General features: G+C 37.7%; 1 protein-coding gene across 3 annotated transcripts in view; it reads right to left on the bottom strand.

Annotated features, from left to right (window-relative positions):
• The window catches only part of CACNA1D (calcium voltage-gated channel subunit alpha1 D), a 427,288-nt gene that overhangs the window by 393,393 nt on the left and 16,296 nt on the right, over positions 1–17,599 (bottom strand). The window contains exon 1 of one of the 3 annotated variants that reach the window (XM_074313112.1): positions 9,831–9,931. The exons of the other annotated variants lie outside the window; for them this stretch is intronic. The gene's annotated coding sequence lies outside the window, so the exon portion shown is untranslated. Of the gene's footprint in view, positions 1–9,830; positions 9,932–17,599 lie in introns of those variants that run through there. 3 annotated transcript variants of the gene reach the window in all.

The following is a 17,599-nucleotide window of genomic DNA, read 5'->3' as shown; positions in this document are numbered from 1 at the left end:
CTATAACCATTGCATTGAGATTCAAAATTCTTAATAGAATGTTAAGTTGTATATCCTATAATACCTACAACATTCTAAGCCTGTGGAAAGATAAAGTATAGATGCCCAGAAAAGTTTCTTTTTATCAATTTTTTAAAATTTAGTCCAATGTACTTAGCATTTTCAGTTGTTGGGGGTTCTTGATCTTTGGGGAGGACAGGGTCCCTTTTGAGAATCTGGCAAAAGCCACAATCCTCCCCTGAGACAAAAGCGGAAACACACAAAATTTTGCTTTTTAATCCCAGGGCATCCACGCAATTTCTAAAGGCCATCCACAGGTCCCAGGTTAAAAACCATTGCCATAATAGACATATGAAAAAATGTTCAACATCACTAATCATCAGGGAAATGCAAATAAAAACCACAATGAGATATCACCTCACCCCAGTCACAATGGCTATCATCAACAAGACAAATAGTAACAAGTGTTGGAGAGGCTGTGGAGAAAAAGGAACCCTCATACACTGTTGGTGGGAATGCAGATTTGTACAGCTGCTATGGAAGGCAGCGTGGAGGTTCCTCAAAAATTAAGAATAGAATTACCATATGACCCAGCAATCCCTCTCCTGGGTATCTACCCAAAAAATCTGAAAACATTTATCCATAAAGACAAGTGTGCTCCAGTGTTCATTGCAGCTTTGTTTACAGTGGCCAAGACATGGAAACAACCAAAGTGTCCTTCTATAGATGAATGGAAAAAGAAGTTGTGTTATATATACACAATGGAATACTATTCAGTGGTAAGAAAAGATGAAATAGGACCATTTGTGACAACATGGATGGATCTTGAGATTACAATGCTAAGCGAAATAAGTCAGAAAAAGTAGAGAACCATATGATTTCACTAATATGTGGTATATAAACTGAAAACAACAAAAGAACAAGACAAACAACTGAAAGAACAAAAACTCATAGACGTAGACAATAGTTTAGGGGTTACCAGAAGGTACAGGAGGAAGAGGGAACAGGGCGCTAGAAGAAGGTAAATGGGGTCTAATATACGATGATGGAAAGAGAACTGACTCTGGGTGGTGAACACACAATGTGAGATATAGATAATGTATTACAGAATTGTACACCTGAAATCTATGTAACTTTACTAACAATTGTTGCCCCAATAAACTTTAATTTAAACAAAAAAAAGATCCAAACAAGAAAAAAGAAAAAACCATTTCCATCACGATTTCATCTCCTGATTTTGCTACACCCAGGTGTATCTACAACATTTTAATCAGTGGTATTACATGCTTTTAATTCACTCTAATTTTTAATATATATGCCAAATCTTCTCAGCCTGACTGGTTTAGAGTTATCTCACTATAAGTGCAACTAACAGGCAATTTCAAAACCCTGAAGTATTTTGTTTTCAATGTTTTTAAAACAACTGAAATTAAATTTAAATTTCCATTGAAAAAAGTCATTCAAAAAAAAGATATTGAAATTAAAATTTGACCTCAATTATACAGTGATAACTTGATGCTCAGTCTTTACTTACACTGAAAACAAAACCAAACAAAACAAAATCCAGGGTATGGATGTGGAGGAGAGGGGTCAAGGGGATAGAGGATTCATCACAATGTCAATTAATCATGAACTTCAGAAATATAATGAACCTCAGGGGCAGAGAAAGTTTATCCCTTGGCTTTTGGACAGGCAAAAATGCTCCCTAAAGAAAATCCTTTCTTTTGCCACCTTACAATTCTCTACTCTAATCAGGGTTTCCTTTTCTGAGCCGTCTTAGGACAGTCCCTTTCCCAGGCTGGGGTCCTCATTGACATGCAGTCTGCATTTAACACCATCATTAAACAAAGGACTGCTGCAATCTTTTCTTCACATAGTTAAAACCTTTCACTTCACTTTTCTACCAGGTGACTATCCAACTTTCCCGTCCAAAGCCCATTCTGAACAAGAATTTAGTCAGCTGCCTAAAAACATTAAAAGCTTATTTTCAAATAGTTCAAAAAAGTGACCCAGTTTTTACACTATTTAATGATAAGCTGAGAAAAGGAGGAAGAGGATAGTATCAATAACATCATCTTCTCACCTCCAAGAGTCTCTCCAAGGCTCTGTTCCCAACACCAACCCTAACCTCATCTCCCAAAGAACAGACTCTTTCTTCAGCGTGAATGTAGCCCCTCTCTCCTGACTCACTGAGTGTTCAAGCAAGAACTAGAGAACAGAGGGCCCCCTGTGGACTGGAAGATGGTGACTTTGCTCCACAGGAGATGATTACCCAGTAGAAGCAATTCCTCAGAGCCACAAAAGTCCTTCCCTTCCAGTGTTAGTAGCAAATGGTAAAACAAATGGTTTTACCTTTTGGGGTTTGGGGGGATTTTTGCCTTGGATTTGTTTCTCTGACGAAATATTTGTCTTTTGTTACCATTCTTGTTATTATTATTAAACAGCAACCCTGGAGCATAAGGACTGATAGGTGTGTACCTGATTCACTCTGAAATTACATTTTGCTTTTAAAGGGATGTTATTTAGCTTGCTAAAAGGCCTGTGATTATGCAATCTCCCCTTTTCTTCAATGTCCAGGCTTAGAACCATCTCCAAAACTAGATTCTCCCCTCATCATGGCCACTTTCCCAGTAAGATATTTTAATTAATAGAGCACAGAGGTCACGTCTCCCTCTCTATCTGCTAGTAAAGAGCAGGTTTAACCAGCGTGTCTGCCCCATCTGATTGCACTGCTCTAGGATTATAGAGAAAGCCACCCAGGGAAATATATGCAAGAAAAATTACTGTCGTTCTCTGTTGGACTAGCTCACTGGGAAATTTCTGATTACCTAGCAGTATGCTTTTGCCCTTGGCTAACAAATGTCCTTAGTTTTTAACATATATGCCTGGCCTCAGCACTTTTCAGTACTAAATTCTGCTGTCTTTTAATCTCTTGACAGCTAGTATGTGTCCCAGGGCTCTTGAGGGCTGTGGATGGCAATGGACCGGGAAGTATAAACTGTGGTACCACCGTCCATTTCTCAAAAAGGGAAGAGGGTCTTTGGGTGGCTACCAGCGAGAGGTCAGGTTGGGTTTCCAAGAAGTCTGACCCAGATTCCAGAGACAAGTATTTCAGCAGAGGTACCACATTCTTCACAGGCTGCCAGGAGTCAGGCTGATTGTCCCCCACTCATAAAACGAATCTATAATTTATGACCTATGAGGAGGGAATAGAATCCTGTTTTTCACTGAGCCTTTACTATATGTGAGGCACTGTTAGTTAATGTTCCCACATTTTCTCAATGTGGGTAAGTTCCCAATTTCTACAAGCCTGGGAGGTAGGTATTGTTAACCTTATTTTTTCAGATGAGAAAACAGATCCAGAGAAGTTAAACAAGTTCTCCTGAGATACCAGCCATCAAGTGGTGGAGCCAAAATTATACTTCTTGTTTGACTTTCTGATTTAGAATGCTCAGATGGTGGGAGTCTTAAAGCTATTGGTGAGATACAGCATTAGCATATCAGCAAACGCGAGGAAAGGAGAATATTCTTTCCAAGAATGTTCCAAGAAATATTACTTAAGAATGTAACCCCAAAGAAAATCCATACAGCTTTTCTCTGTAACAAAATATATAGAAAAAGGAATGGGCATCTTCTCTTAGCCTCTCAGCCTATCCTAACCCTATCCTTCAACAATGTTCAATTCAGTTCTGCCTCCTCCATAATGGCTTCTCTGAGTACCTTTCACCTGGAACTCAGCCCTGGCTAACGGTACCATATACTGCCTTATGTTGTTAGTTTCCCAATTCCATTCCCAATTCCTAACTACCTGATGGAAACTCTAATAAGCAGAGAAATGCTAAGGAAGAAAATAATAAAGGAAGCAACCTAAGTATCTATCAATGGATGAATGGATAAAGAAAATGTGGTATAGAAATACAATGAAATAAAATTCAGCCATAAAAAGGAAGGAAATCTTGTGATTTGCAACAACACAGATGGAACTTGTGGGCATTATGTAAAATAAAATAAGTCAGACAGAAAAAGACAAATACTGTATGATCTCACTTACATGTGGAATCTAAAGAAAATGAACTCATAGATAGAGACAGGGAGCAGATTGGTGGTTGCCAGAGGTAGGGAGAGGGTGGGAGGTGAGTGAAACAGGTGAAGGTGGTCAAAACTTCCAGTTATAAAATAAATAAGTCATGGAGATATAATGTACTGCATGTTGACTATAGTTTATAACATTGTATAGTATATTTGAAAGTTGCTAAGAGAATCAATCTTAAAAGTTCTCACTATAAGAAAAAAAATTGTAACTCTGTGTGGCAACTAGACTTACTGTGGTAATAATTTCATAATATATACAAATATGAAATCATTATGTTGCATACCTGACACTAACATAATATTATGTATCAATTATATCTCAATTTTTTCAAAAGTTACAAAAAGAAAAAGTAAAGATCCTGAACATTCCACAGATTGGATCACCAGCCCGATATTCAGAATTGACTCTATTATAGCTGGAGTATCATAGATTGCATCATATCATCATGGCCTTGTTTGTCCCACCTATAGAGAAGGAGGGGAAGCCAGGAACAGATTTTCCAAAGTCCAGTCCTGAGGGAGTGAATGTAGTGAGTTGTTTGGCAGTAAAGGAGCAAGAAACAAGGAAGCTTGTGGCCAACTCCAAGGCAGAGAGAGTTCAGTCACAAAATTAAGAGTTAAGTCAACTATGAGTGTCTTCCAAAAATAGTTCCCAAGGTTTTTATGCTACCTAAAAATATTTTATGGGCACCAGAATTTGTGTTTTTCCTTTCTTGCTTCATAACCCAGATAATCATTATCTTACTAGCATAAAACCATCTTTCATACCTTCCTGAATCATCCACCATGAAAGCTGCTGGTAGTGTAGCTTAGGTAAAATACATATTACCTAGGAATGTCCCTCTAGACCACCGTTGGTACATTAGCATTTTTTATCCGTTTTGCTACATGATTCTTTGGATGCCAAAGGGTTGAGATCCCAGATGAGTCCCAGTATAATGAGACAGGGTGGTTTTGTGGGATGGGCACTGTGGTCGTGGGTACGAGATCTACCTCTATGGAGGCAAGCTCTGTTACTTCATTTATTGAAATGCCCATTTTCCCCTGAAGAAAACAAAGATAAACATCCTTGTCCTGTCCTGGGTTGAGTATTAAAGAAGATAATATGTATGGATGTTTGATGTACTCATAAGTGATAAATATTTCTATAGCAGTGATGGAGTTCAGGACATGCTACCCCAAAATATGCTACCTTGGCACATTGAATATTTTAAGCTGAAGGAACTTGAGAAATGCAATGTGCAGAAAGGACTTTCTGACATTCCTCTGAAGCAGGTCATAAAACCCTCATATGGGTGCCCTTTCTATATTTAGTGAAAGGAGCTTCTTTATCTCAGAAGACAAAGGGACACTGAGAGGAATTAGAATAAACAGACCCTGCTGCATCCCCACAGTTAACTATACTTAGGTCATACTCTGTCCAATCATATCTTTCCATGACTTCCCATTCTTCATCAAACCTAACATAAAAACACTCATGTTTAACTGTTCCTTTGGGTCTTAATTTTCTCACAAAGGCTCTTGTGTCACATAAAACTTATATTAAATAAACTTATATGTTTTTCTCCTGTTAAACTTTGTCAGTTTAATTTTCAGACCCAGCCATGAACCCTAGAGAATTGAGGGAAACATTTTCCTCCCCCACAGCAAGGAGTATATTAAAAAATCAAAGTAGAAAGGAGACCCAAGATGGTAGAGTAGATAAATGCTGTGATTGCCTCATCCCATGAACACATCAAAATTACAACTAAATTATAGAACAATCAATCCAGAGAACCATCTGCAGTCTAGCTAAACAGAAGTTTTACAACTAAGGATATAAAGAAAAAGCCACATCAAGACTGGTAGGGAGGCGAAGATGAGAAATGGGCTGGTCCCACACCCACGTGTGGCGGTTGAAAACAGGGATATCTCAACCACAGAGGTTCCCCATGAAGGAGTGAGGGACCCCAGCCCCGCACACCAGGCTCCACAGCCCAGAGTACTGGGGCTGGGAAGAGGAGCCCCCACAACTTCTGGCTGTGAAAAACAGTGGGAATTCCGACTGTGGGGGTGGGCTGGAAGGCTGTGGGGAACCCAGACATTCTCTTAAAGGGCCCATGCAGGCACTCACCCTGGGCTCCGGTGGAGGGACGTTGACTGGGGGGAGTCAGAGACATATGGGGAGAGACTGAATTGTGTAACTTAGGAGTGAGGACTAGAGGGACAGTCCCCATTTTCCCTGTGTGGGTTCCTTCTCCTGGCAGGCGGGCACCACCTTCTGCATGTTGAGCCTGCCCCACAGGCCAAATCTGAATTTGATTGGTCTGGTGAGCTCCACCCTGCTGACTCACTTGGGATCCTGCCTCACCCAACTTGCCTGCAGCAGGAGGTTTTATCAGCAGCTGAACCTTATGGTTCAAGGGAGTTCCATTAAGACTGTCAGCTGATTTCTCAACAGAAACTTTGCAGTCAGAAGGGATTGGCACAAAATATTCAAAGTGATGAAAAACAAGGACCTACAACCAAGGGTACTCTACCCTGCAAGGCTATCATTTAAAATCTAAGGACAGATAAAAGAGCTTCCCAGACAAGAAAAAGCTAAAGGAATTCATCACCACCAAACCAGTATTACAGGGAATGTTAGAGGTACATCTTTAAGATGAAAAAAAAAAGATAAAAAATGTAAATAATAAAATGGCAATAATTACACATCTATCAACAATTACTTTCAATGTAAGTGAATTAAGTGCTCTGATCAAAAACATAGGGTGGCTGACTGGATAAGAAAACAAAACCCTTACATATGCAGCCTACGAGAAACTCACTTCAGATTGAAAGGCACACACAGACTGAAAAAGGGATAGAAAAAGTTATTTCATGAAAATGAAAACAAAACAAAACAGAAAAACTGGGGTTGCAATACTTATACCAAACAAAAGAGACTTTAAAACAAAGGCTATAACAAGAGACAAAGAAGGACCCAGTAATCCCACTTCCCGGTATTTATCCGAAGAAACCCAAAATGATACTTGAAGGGAACATGTGCTTCCATATATTCATTGCAGCATTGTTTACAATAGCCCAGATGAGGCAGCCTGGGTGTCTGTCGATAGAAGAATAAAGAGGAAGTACCCCAATAAATTTAAAAAGTAAATTAAAAATAAAAAGATATATTTAAAAAAAATTTGTCACCCCAATAAATTTTTAAAATAAATTTAAAAAAAAAAAAAGAGGAAGTGGTACATATATTAAGTGAAATATTGCTCAGCCAGGGAAGGGAATGGGTTCTTGCCATCTGCGGTGACATGAATGGACCTGGAGGGTATTGTGCTGAGTGGAGTATGTCAAATAGAGAAAGACAGATGCGATGTGATTTTGCTTATATGTGGAATCTAAATAACAAAATAAACAAAACAGAAACAGACTCATAGATATGGAGAACATTTTGATGGCTGCCTGATGGGAGGAGGGTTGAGGGAGCGGATGAAAAAGAGGACGGGATTAAGAAGTACAAATTGGTAGTTACAAAATAATCGTGGGGATGTAAAGCATTGGGAATAGAGTCAATAATATGGTAATAACTATGCATAGACTTGTCAGGGGATCACTTCTTAAAATATATAAATGTCTAACCATATGCCGTACAGCTGAAATTAATATAAAATAATATTGAATGTCAACTGTAACTGAAAAATTAAAAAGGGGAAAAGGGGGGGAGGGTGAAGAGCAATAAGTGATCCAAATTTCCAGATATATAATAAATACATCATGGGGATGTAAAGTACAGCATAAGGAATATAGTCAATAATATTGTGATCGCGTGGTATGGTGTTATTTAGTTGCTGGTCTTACCATGGTGATCACTTCTTTAGGTATATAAATGTTAGGTAACTATGGTGTACACCTGAAACTAACGTAATATTGTATGCTAACTATATTTTTAACAAAAGTCTTTTAAAAAAATAAAATGAGCATGCAAAAAAAAAAACCAAAGCACCAGAAATGTGGTGCTATGTCATCTTAACAGAGCTTAGATGTACTTTATCAGTGTTCTTACCATGGAAATGTCCAGCAAAGATTATTCGATCAATTTATTCTACACAAAATTGAACTGCCTGAATATCTATTGGAAGAAATGCTACTGAGTCCTCAAAGGTTTGTTGTTTATGTTTTTGGTTTAAAGTTAAAAGTAAAGTGTTTTAGTATACATATATCTGATGGTGATGGTTTTAAATAAAACTGAATTTAAAAGCTAGGTAGATGAAAAGAAAGCAAGGTCTGTGTTTTTTTCTCAGCTTTTAAAATGATATTTTGTCCCCATCTGCATCTTGGAGAACAGGTGACCATAAAGCAGAAGGCATGGCCACCATGAGATCACACAGTCAGCAGTTTGCTTTGCTCTGCTCAGTCCTGTGAACTACTAATAGATCCAACACTAATAGAGCTAATGAAATACTAATAGGTCTAATAGATATAGGCCTAGTCCACACTTTCATAAAGGTCAGTTCTCTTTTGTTTCCCAGTGTTAGTACATTTACCCTCTGCCAGACCTAAGAAGAATGATATAAACTCATTGGCTTTGCCTCTGAAACCTATTTTACACTACCAGTCTCCAGGATAAAAATCCAAAAAAACTACTCCATTTTTATAGTCAATTTTACTTTTTAAAAAGACCTTTCTAGCTTACATCAGGAAAGATCTATGCTATTCGAAACTTTAAAAATCAGTTGACTTTGTTGAGGGAAAGAAAAGATTTCTTGCTTATTCTGCGAAGACACGCCAAAATATGACATTAAGATTACCTGTCAGTTTGGTTCAGCTGATGTATTTCTAGCAATAGCAAGCTACACAGCTTCTTTCGTGTGATATGTCTTTCAATAGATCTCTTGGCTGTTTCCTATAGATGATATACCACAATCCTCAGGAATTCACTGACTAAAGAATTTGAGATTTTTTATTCACACATATTCCATTATATAGATTGTGGATGGACCTTTTTTCCTCCAAAGCCTGTTTTCAGTACAATCCTTTAAATGCAGGAAACTGTAGAAAGCAGAAAATGCCCGTACGGTAATGTTTCACCTGAGTAATCATATTTCCATTACTAAACCACAAGGCAATTTAGCTCAAAAACACACAAATGGAAAGTTTGAAACTGTGTATATCCTCAGGTTTTTCATTATTGAAAAATAAAAGGCCACCGTTCATTGGAAAACAAAAATAGGAAAGGGGTTGCTGAATAAGAAAATAAAAATTTTTCTATATGAAAGCATCTATCAATACTTAGAAAATACATGAGTTTTAGACATTTACAAATCAAAAGCTCCAACTTCCCCCCAAATTCCTCAAAACTCAGTTATATCTATCACCAACAGTCCCCCTTCGATTGTTTTCCGGTATTAATCATTATACAAACACACTTTTAAAATACTTTGTAAAAGCAACAACAAAGACTAAGAAGCATCTGAAAGGTTAAATAAACATTAAAAATAACTTTTCAAAACTAGATGTAGCTTTTTTAAGAAGTAACTTTGCCAGATTTTGCTGCTGGAAGATTTCACAGAAAAACAACTATATAATATTTTCATATAATTTTATCCAGAGAGACATTTATGTCATATGACATTTTTAATACCTATCTTTTTCTTTCTTTTTTTTTTTTTTGCTTGTACTTACCAGCAATCTAAGTAAAATAAAATTATAAATATACAGAACATACAAAATGAGACTCTATTTGGTTCACATTTTAACATTACCTTTCTACACCATCTGCCTCTGGATTTTCAATGAAATATCTTTTGGTTTGAAAATCTTCATCTTCACCAAAAGACCGTTTCTAGAGCTTTGGAAAGTTGTCACGCTAACACAATCACAAAATGAAATGGCACAGAGCAGCTTAGGAAGATATAGGAGAGCGGGTGTTTTATTACATTTCTGTACCAGATCATTGTTTCTAGGAGGTAATCCATAAATTTTTAATCCTTCGAGTGTTCTTGAGCAATGTAAAAAGGACTGCTCCTGACCTAGTTCAACCTCTTTTATCACAGTAAGGGCAATAATTTTATTGTGCAATTAGTGCAATTTTATTGCGAAATGGTTATTCTATTATCTTTGGGTTAATGTCGTTTGAATGGCAAAGTGTAATTTATACTCTTCTCTTTAGATAATGAATAGTAAGATCTCCTTCAAGGTTCAGAGCAGGTAATACTCCTTAAATTCAAGGCTGCAGGCAACATACAGATGAGTGAATGGGTTTTCATAGTGTGATGGTTAATCTCCATTCAATTATAATATATCAGTAATTCAGAGTGATTTTGAATGTATCCTGTTCTACATCAATTTCTGTTATAAGTACAATAGAGTAGGAGGGGAAAAGAATAGAATTTCCTCATAAATGAGCTTTCAGGATAAATGAATTCAAGTTTACCAAAATAACAAACTATATATATGTGGACCACCTTTATTATTCCACAAATTATATAATGAGTGGTTTACACAAGAAAGACTCCCCATGAATTTTGTCAGTTTTGCCTCAAGTAGACCACATGTTGAAGACCCAAATTAAGACAATATGTAAACCAAAAAAACAAAAAGCATAAACTTACGTATGTTTTTACCTCACAGTGGAAGGTACAATGACAATAAATAATTCATTCTTAAGGATAGTTCTGTGCAAATTCAATTCATTGGAGTTCAACAACTTATTACTATGCCCTAGCCACTGAACAATCAAATTTCAGGTTCAGGAAAACTAAAAGTCATTAAATGAATTAAATGCATTATGACGTAAAAATGATTATGATGTTCATTTTCCCAGATAAATAAATGTTAGTAAATGAATAATGATAATGTAAGAACTGAACCTGGGAAGCTACAGAAAAGAATTCAGAAACAGAGTGTATAGGTTCTGTTATCAGCACTTCTTATGTTTTCATATTAATCTGTAGTCAACCAAGAAGCTTTCAGGTTTCAGAATTGACGCAGCAGGTAGATTCCTTTACTCAAACTCTCCTTGTTGTGTTGGCTTAAGAAATAACTTGTATTTTAATAAGCCGGGGGTAAAAAACAGGCAGAATTTTAAAAAGTCTGAGCGTGTACGTGGAAATGTTTATGGAAAAGTGCATTTTGAATGACAGCCTCCCATTTTGGCTCAGCAGGTTACCTTATGATGCAATCACAAAATCAATTGCCTACTGGCGTAGGCAAAAATATGTTTGGTCTTTAGCCACTTTGTGACTCTGCAAATTTGTTTGCCTAGAACTGATTGTAAATGCAAAGCTCTGGCTGAAGTTCTTTTAAAATCTTGACTTATTGTCAAAGCACTAAGCAGTGTTCTGGTAAATCACATGCCTAATTTTAATTCTACTTCAGGAGACTCGGCTTTTACTGCTGACTTTCTAAACAATCTGGAGCAGTGTAATTAGTTGGGATAGGCTGGACTGAGGTAACAGAAAGACTCCAAAATACGTACTCCCTCAAACCTGACACAGTCCACCTCTCATTCACGTCCGTCTGCTGAGAATGGTGCCCTGGTCAGCTGGCAGCTCTCCTCTGTGTGGTGATTCGAGGTCCCAGTGCTTTCCATCGTGTGGCTCTGCCATTGCTCCTGGCCTCTCAGCTGCCTGCACCCACCCAGCAGAAGGGGGAAAGAAAGTGTCGAGGGGCAAAGGGCTCCTATAAACCTTGGCCTGGAGAAGGCACCTAGCGTTTCTGCTAATATTCCACTGGCCAGAATTGGGTTATAGAGCCATACCTGAAACCGAGGGTCTTGACTTAACACATGATGTGGATTTAACATGTAGCCCCAGCACTCAATTTAGTTTCTTCACAGCGTGCCCTACAAGCCTCAGCCCTTTCCCTTACATTGATTAACTCCTGAGGCAGCAAGAAACAATGGCCATGCCCTGACTATTGGTCACAGGTATGGGTTTAAGCTAAAGATAAACATCATGTCCTAAGTTGTGTTTCAGCCCTGAGCCCTAAAGCAGAATGACACCCTGAAACCAAGCTGAGGGGCTCCAGAAGCTGACCTCAAGGCCTGAAATCAGGATTCACTGCCCATACCTCACTCTTGACCAATCAGTTTCACAACCCCAAACCTCTTACTCATGATGACTTATGATTTTTGCTCTATGAAGCCTCTTGTCTGTGAGCCATTGGAGAGTCGGGGATTTTGGAGCATGAGCTCACATGTTCTCCAGATTGGCGCCAATCTTAATGAACTAGTTCTTTTCTCCACTGTAAACTCCTGCTGATACATTGCTTTCAGTTTGTGCACATGGGCAGATGAACTCTTGTTCAATTTGGTAACATAACCCAAAGGAGCTTGGGAAGCCTAGCTGTGTGCCTAAGACGATGGAAACATATTAAAGGACTGCTGGTGAACAGCAAACAATTTCCGCTATTGGCAAGGCAACTAACCTTGTACCTCTGGGCTCCTTCATTTACAAATGGGTAACTATTATCTACATCCATACACCAATATTGAGTTTGTGAATATGTATACCGATGAAGCATTTGAGTTCCACGGGTAAGCAGTGTGTCAGTTGAATATACTATTGTTTATGCCATTGCTATGCTATTGTTAATTTGAAAAATTACATTGGGTTAAATAACAGTAAAAAACATAGAACTTTCCACCAAAGAGCATTATCAAGAACTCTATGTTAAATGCAATCTTTCCTGGCAATAAAGGGATAAACTAAATGGTGTCCTAATCCCACATTCTTTTATTCTAGTTACATTACTCCAAATGGAACAGCTATTTATTTCTTCCTGATTGAAAGCATTAGTACTTCTGCACCAGAAGTGACAGACTAAACTAGTTCACAATCATACATGTGATTCTAGAAAACATCTAGCACCTTTTAAAATACTTCCATAAAGTAACATTTTAAATACAGAGGTCTGAGACCTTTCTAGAGAAACTGAAGAAAAGAACTACCATCCTAAGCATCTGCTAAGGACCAGGTAATGGATTTTATGGTACGTCCACAACCTTTTGGATGTCGATCATGTAAAACAAATATCAGTAGTGAGACAGCAGCACTAGAATAGCCAGTTTCACTCACGTGCGGTCGGTGTAATTTAAGAGTGTGCCAGGCAGAATGGCAGCAAGATACATGATCTACCTGGAAGCCAAGGCTAGAAGATGCTAATCCCAACTCAGCAAATGAATCATTATATGACCTTGGGAAAATTAGCTAGCTTGGTTTCTCTGCCTAAAATGACAAACAGTAATAAGCAGATACTTCTAGAAAGATCTTTAAAATCAGAGAGGGAGAGGGAAAAGAGGAAGAGAAGGGAGATGGGGACGGAGAAAAACTAAACATGGGGAAATCTACAAGGTTGAAAACGTGCTGAATGATTGTTCTGGACTATATTAAAACTGTATTTGCTTCAGGAGGCATAGAGCCTAAGAATCAAAATATATTAATATGAGCAAATCAGGCATTATTACTTGTTTAGCACTTATAACAAACAAATGCTTTGTTAGATGTGAAGTTGAAACAACCATCCCTTCTCTCAGGTTTATGCAATAAAGAAAAAAAAACATCGTAACATTCCAATTAATCCAACAAACAGGTATTAGATCTTGCCTCCAGCCAGGCACTAAGAATGTGATGGTAAACAAGACAGACACGGTTCATACTGCATTGAACTGACAAGACAGACAAAACGTAAGTAAATTTAAAAATTGCAACTTGTAGATAAGTGCTATGAAGAATGTGGACGAAAAAGAGGTGCTGTAATAAATCTAACCGAAAGTAACCTGAGTGATCTGATCATAAATTTCTAACTGGGCAGGTCAGTGTGCGTAGTCACGCCCCAGGCCTGTAACTTCTTTAGTAAAAAGTTTTCAAGCCAGCCCTGTCCATTGTTCTTGTGCATCTGCGTTAACACACCTTTGAAATGCCAGAAGTAATCTTCTTTTCCCCCCCGACCCTTCAAGGGAGCACTTAATTTTGTTAACTACTGTGTTTCCCAAAAAATAAGACCTAGCTGGACCATCAGCTCTAACGCATTTTTGGAGCAAAAATTAATATACTACCCAGTATTCTATTCTATTCTATTCTATCCTATTCTAAGTAAGACCGGGTCTTATATTAAGTTTTGTTCCAAAAGACGCATTAGAGCTGATGGTCTGGTTAGATCTTAATTTCGGGAAAACACGGTATTCTGTAACTTGCTTTCTCCCACCTTCTTGTAAGCTTTTTTCCATCCCCTCCTTAATTCTAAATGTATAAAAGAAACTGCAAAACTGTCATTCTCCAGAGCATTTAAGATGTTGCTTCCCAGCATGTCGTCAGTTTGGCTTGAGTAAACTCTTACAAAAATTCTCTACAGGTTTGGACATTCTTATGTTGATGAGAAAGTGAGGAAAGGGACCACAGGATATCAGCAATATCAGAGAGAAGAATGTTCCAGAAAGGAGAATAACAAGTACAAACACCCTGAGGCATGACTCATTTGGGGTATGTATGGGAATAGCAAGGAGGTTGGAGGCTAGGAAGCCTAGGGTGGAATAACTGAAAGCGCAATTCATGGAAAAATGGAGATGGAAAGGCAACAGGAGGCCGGACAGAGGAATGTCTCCCAGGCCCTGGCAAGGACTTTGGATTTTACACTGGAGAAATGAGAAGTCTGTGACTGACAAAGTTACACAGCTGGCAGATTTGGAACTAAAACACTGACCTTCTGACTAGGATTCTAGCGTTCTACCTTAGACTCCATGATTTTAAATGGAAAGTTTTCTTTTTTTACAAAGCCACCCCGTCAGAGAGATGTGGGGTTTGGATGATTGAAGTTTACCTTTTCATATGTTAAATTATTTGTATTTTAAAAAAAATAATTGACATGAAACACAAGTCAAAAGTGACCAAAGGTTTTCCAGTGCAGAGTTAAGACTCCTTCCCACCTCTGATCCCAGGCACCCACCTCTTTTTAGTCTCTTCTATGTTCTTAAAGGTGCTGGGTTTTAAAAGGACATTCATTCACTAACACTGAGTCTACTCTGCCAGGGGCTGTGCTAGGTACTGGGGACCTGATAGACTAAGGTGAATCTCTGCTCTCTCAGAGCCTATTACCTGCAAGACACAAGAAATGACTTAACAGGGTGGCCAGTTGGCTCAGTTGGTTAGAGCGCAGTGCTCACAACACCAAGGTCACAGGTTCGATTCCCACATGGGCCCAGTTGTGGGCCAGTGAGCTGAGGCCTCCACAACTAGATTGAAAACAACTTGACTTGGAGTTGATGGTCCTGGAAAAACATACTGTTCCCCAATAAATAAATAAACAAACAAATAAACAAACAAATAAATAAATAAATAAAAAGAAATGACTTAACGTTTGATTGACAAATGTAAGGCAAAATCAGACCTCATAGTAAGCGACGATGATTTTCAAATTCCAAATTATCACATTCTCTTTAAAAATTTTATGAGCTATATAGGGCATTAAAGACATTAACATGTTTTGGGGCACGGAAACGTGCATTTTGAAGGGATTTTCTATTCTGAATATGAAAACTCTCTAAAATAGCTTGGTGTTCTTCATTAGTCTAGCCCCGCTCAATCAAAAATAATAAATAAAAGATGTCTTACATTATCTTAGGAAATCTATGTACAAAAAAACAACTAATGAATAAGTCAGGGATGTAATGTACAGTATGGTGACTATAGTTAATAATACTGTATTGCATATTTGAATGTAGCTAGGAGAGTGGATCTTAAAAGTTCTCATCATGAGAAAAAAAACTGTAACTATTATAGTGACCGATGTTATCCGGACTATCATGGTGATCATTTTGCAATATATACAAATATCAAATCATTATATTGTACACCTGAAACTAATATATGTCAATTATACCTCAATAAAAAAATAATAATTTTTAGAAAGAAAAAACCAAATTCAGTTTCAGGTGCACCTTTGAATTTTGTACCTATTCAAAAAGTACCTATACTGTATGGGTTTTTTTGTTTTTGTTTGTTTGTTTTTGTTTATTTATTTATTTATTCATTTATTTTTAAATTTATTGGGGTGACAATTGTTAGTAAAATTACATAGATTTCAGGTGTACAATTCTGTATTACATCATATACAAATCCCATTGTGTGTTCACCACCCAGAGTCAGTTCTCCTTCCATCACCATATATTTGATCCCCCTTACCCTCATCTCCGACCCCCCACCCCCCTACCCTCTGGTAACCACTAAACTATTGTCTGTGTCTATGAGTTTCTGTTTCTCATTTGTCTGTCTTGTTTTTTTGTTGTTCTTGGGTTATATACCACATATCAGTGAAATCATATGGTTCTCTGCTTTTTCTGACTTATTTCACTTAGCATTATGCTCTCAAGATCCATCCATGTTGTCACAAATGTTCCTATATCATCTTTTCTTACCACCGAATAGTATTCTATTGTGTATATATACCACAACATCTTTATCCATTCATCTAGCGAAGGACATTTTGGTTGTTTCCATATCTTGACCACTGTAAATAAAGCTGCAATGAACACTGGAGCACACTTGTCTTTATGTATAAATGTTTTCAGATTTTTTGGGTAGATACCCAGGAGAGGGATTGCTGGGTCATATGGTAATTCTATTCATAATTTTTTGAGGAACCTCCACACTGCCTTCCATAACGGCTGCACCAGTCTGCATTCCCACCAACAGTGTATGAGGGTTCCTTTTTCTCCACAGCCTCTCCAACACTTGTTACTATTTGTCTTGTTGATGATAGCCATTCTGACTGGGGTGAGGTGATATCTCATTGTGGTTTTTATTTGCATTTCTCTGACGATTAGTGATGTTGAGCATTTTTTCATATGTCTATTTGCCATTTGTATGTCCTCTTTGGAGAAATGTCTCTTCAGGTCATCTGCCCATTTTTCAATTGGGTTGTTTTTTTGTTGTTGAGTTTCATGAGTTCCTTGTATATTTTGGGTATTAGCCCCTTATCAGAGGCACTGTTTGCAAAAATCTTCTCCCATTCAGTTGGTTGCCTCTTTATTTTGTCAATGGTTTCTTTTGCCGTGCAGAAGCTTTTAAGTTTCATATAGTCCCATTCATTTATTTTAGCTTTTACTTCCCTTGTCTTTGGAGTCAAATTCATAAAATGCTCTTTGAACCCAAGGTCCATAAGTTTAGTACCTATGTTTTCTTCTGTGCAGTTTATTGTGTCAGGTCTTATGCTTAAGTCTTTGATCCATTTTGAATTAATTTTGGTACATGGTGACAGATAGCTGTCCAGTTTCACTCTTTTGCACGTGGCTATCCAATTCTCCCAGCACCATTTATTGAAGAGGCTGTCTTTTCTCCATTGTATGTTTTTAGATTCTTTGTCAAAAATTATCTGTCCGTATTTATGTGGTTTTATTTCTGGGTTCTCAATTCTATTCCATTGGTCTATGTGTCTGTTTTTCTGCCAATACCATGCTGTTTTGATTATTGTAGCCCTGTAGTACAAGCTAAAGTCAGGGAGTGTGCTACCTCCAGTATTGTTCTTTTTTCTTAAG

Source organism: Rhinolophus sinicus, linkage group LG10, assembly GCF_036562045.2.
Source record: "Rhinolophus sinicus isolate RSC01 linkage group LG10, ASM3656204v1, whole genome shotgun sequence".
In the NCBI taxonomy this organism is placed as follows: domain Eukaryota; kingdom Metazoa; phylum Chordata; class Mammalia; order Chiroptera; family Rhinolophidae; genus Rhinolophus; species Rhinolophus sinicus.
Note: the sequence above shows the minus strand (reverse complement) of the source record. Positions and strands in the feature narration are given on the sequence as shown.